This window comes from Lolium rigidum, chromosome 4 (genome assembly GCF_022539505.1).
Source record: "Lolium rigidum isolate FL_2022 chromosome 4, APGP_CSIRO_Lrig_0.1, whole genome shotgun sequence".
In the NCBI taxonomy this organism is placed as follows: Eukaryota; Viridiplantae; Streptophyta; class Magnoliopsida; order Poales; family Poaceae; genus Lolium; species Lolium rigidum.
The window spans coordinates 120,743,553-120,746,882 of NC_061511.1; the positions used below are offsets into that span (position 1 = coordinate 120,743,553).

The following is a 3,330-nucleotide window of genomic DNA, read 5'->3' on the forward strand; positions in this document are numbered from 1 at the left end:
CCTCTCAGGCTAGCCCGACACGGCGCCGGCACGCCGCCTGCCGGTTCCGCCTTCCCCGGCTTCTCCCGCTGGCGGCCGCTTCCCCCTTTAGGGCTCGTTTGGTCGCGCACGTAACTTATCCCAGGGAAAGTGAGCCCCCGCCTGGAATTCCCTGGACATGGGGGAAACGCTGGCTTCCCCTACCGGGCCGGTAACAAAGTCTGTGTCATTTGGGCAGCTGACACAGGGAACGGCCGGGAATTTCAGGAAACTACCAAAATTCGAAAATAAGCCTAAAATTGTACGTTTTTCACAATATATACTAAAGTTCAGGCATACAAATTAACCCAGAAATTATCAGGAATACTCACAGTCCGAAATACACAAGGTATTCAACCAGACCAATATAAGCACACACCAATCTTTACATCTCCGGGTGAATAATGTTACACCAATCATAAATATAATTGTAAATAACCAACACGATATCATAGTAGACAGCATGGAAATAATGATATGTTCAGAAAAGAAAAGAAAATTAGGCATCAAGCATACATCAATAATTACATCTCCAGGCAGAATTAATTAAAAGGTAGAAAGTCTTGCAGCAAATCTTACAAAAGGAAACATCTTGCAACAAATAATTAATACATGTCAATTATCTGAACTGCGCCAAACCAGATAACATCAATTAAACTTGAGTAGCATAGAAGTTTGTAACATGAAATCCAATCTTTATCTCGTTGGCGACATCTCCATGAGCTTTTTTTTGCATTGCCTTCTTCTACTCCTCCCTTGGTGGATCATCCATGTCTTCAAAATATAACAACAAATATTCAGTAGATGGCTCTGCTAAAATAATCTGCAGTCTAAATATGAAACTATGGATAAAGTGCAGTTTTACAATAAAGTGACAGCTACAGCTACACAAGGTACCAATACAATTTTCCTTATATCATTCATGTACTGCCACCATACAGTCAAGAGCCGCAGAGAAGCTAGTACCTCGAAAACGATCTTTGAACATCATAAACTAATAGATAAATATTACAATACAAGAATGGTGCCGTTGTCACTTGAGAACACTTCAAATAAATGGCAGGTCCCTACTCTTGAAAATTTCAGGCTCCATCCGGAATTCAACCTTAGACCAACTCTCATGTCCTTCTAATATTTCCTTAACCAGCTGAGCACCGGATAAAGAAGATGTGTGGACTGGACACTTTTACTCATAGAGAGAAGAGTATAGAGCAGGAAGCAAAACTAAGAAGAGTTCATCGTCATCTTCCTCTTCTTGCAACATGAACTTCCTAATTCTATCCATTCTAGAATCCATCACTAGCAAGTCGACTGCAATGTATAAAAGCATGTAATAATCCATCACTAGCAAGGATAATCATGTATGTAAACTGGAAAAAGGATCAATGCATGTCCTGATACAACAAATCTAATCTGCAAGTAATTACAGAAACTTTACTGGCATTCCTGCCAAGAGTACAAGGAGCATACCTGCGAATACTATCAGCTGCCAAAACAATTGATGCAGAAAAAGGAGACCAACCACAGAGCAAGTTCAGACTTGACTGACAAGAAAAGAAGAATAGATTAATAAGGTACCATGAGGACTTAACAAACAGGAGACGATGCATATTATTTACAGAGAACCACAGAGCTAGTCACCACTCATCTTCATGCATCGCTGAGTACAAGTAGAGTGGCTAAATAAAAATGAGCTATACTGAGTATGAGTTAAGCCTGCAGTATTAGTGTATTACCACGGATGACCTCAAATCTCGGGCGACCTATCCACTTCTCAGGTTGTCTTTTGGACCAGTGAAGAGGTTATTAGCAACAATGGCCTGACAAAAAATAACAGTATACCACACAATCAGATTTGTAAAAACTTGCACCCTCAGATTTATCAAAAAGCAGCTGTCATTTTCACAAAGATCTACAGTATTATCTTAAATGTTGAGTTGGTACAAAATAGAAGTAGCATAAGTAATGCGGCATCTTAGCAGAAACATTTTACTGGATAATGATGCTGGTGCTGCCATAAATTTTACAAAATCCTACTAGTACTGTATTAGTTTTTTCAAAATATTAACAAGAATGCACTGTTTTAATTAGCAGATAGCTAGAGTGCAATAACCATTTCAAATAACCATTTGTTGCAAGAAAGTTCACTCTGAACAAAAATGCAAGAAAGTTGCAGATGTCGAGTTAGTAACAGCCTGCAAGATTGGTATTACTTCCTACTGCACATGATGCTAAATTCTCTGGAGATTCACTCCCAAGATTGGTAATAAACTAGCAGTATTCTATTGTGGTAATTGATTGAAACTCCAGAATATATAATCCATCAAGCAGACATGAACGATCATGGCTCATTGACATAACAGTATGCATACTAGCCCCGAATACATGAAGTGTAGCGCTGAACTGAGATACAATCCAGGTAATGTTAAGATGTGGAGCAGCTCAAAGATCTCTAAATCTGGAGAAGCACAACGAGTATATACAGAACTAAGCTAAAAAACAGAAAGAAATCTAACAAGGAGGCAGTGCTCATGTTCCTAGATCTGGAGCAGCTACTCATCAGTGCAAGGAGACATGACCTAGAAAAATCAAAACGAGGGGAGTAGGGGACAAACCTACGTTGACGGAGGACAAAGAGAACCACGACCGCCGGCCGTCGTCTTCGCCGGAGTGAACTGGAGATGTACGCCTGAGCAGATCTTGTGAGGAGAAAGACAACCACCAGAGAGGGGATATGTGGCAAAGGAGAGGAACGACGGGGAGGGGCTTGGACGATGCGCTCAGGAAGAGATCCACTGCGGTCGCCGGAGGTGCTCCAGTCGCCGGAGGTGGGGAGGCGTCGGGAGCGGAGCTGTCGCTCCCAGTGTCGCCGCCTCCGAGTCGCGAGAGCGAGACGGCGAGACGCGGAATCCTTTCCCCACCCCTCGACTAGTGGAACCGTCTCCCGGGGATGGACGTGGAATCGACGCGGAAATTCTGGCTCGCGGTCGTCCAAATGTACATGTGGACTTAACCGAGGAAATTGGGCCCTGGGAATGGGAGGCCGGGGAAAAGGAGGGAAACCCTCCGGGATGGGCTGCAACCAAACAAGCCCTTAGAGTTTAGACGTTTACTCTGCATCGAGCAGGTCTGCTGCCAGGTACCAGATACCAGCCACGTGTCATGTTTTATCAAATCCTTACAAGCACCTCAAGGACTGCACATAAGATTAGATTTCTGGACAGTGTCGAAATGCCCTATTCTCTGCTACGTGTAACTGTTGTTGTGTCACAGCAAATTGCCTATATGTATTACTGTGAAGGTGGTATTTAC

At 42.9% G+C, this 3,330-nt stretch overlaps 1 long non-coding RNA gene across 1 annotated transcript; it reads right to left on the reverse strand.

Annotated features, from left to right (window-relative positions):
• Positions 1–396: 396 nt before the first annotated feature.
• LOC124649569 lies at positions 397–2,945 on the reverse strand. Its single transcript, XR_006986697.1, has 4 exons — positions 2,634–2,945; positions 1,755–1,838; positions 1,489–1,562; positions 397–792 (listed from the first exon to the last, which is right to left on the reverse strand). It is a non-coding gene; the product is annotated as an uncharacterized LOC124649569 (long non-coding RNA).
• Positions 2,946–3,330: the final 385 nt, after the last annotated feature.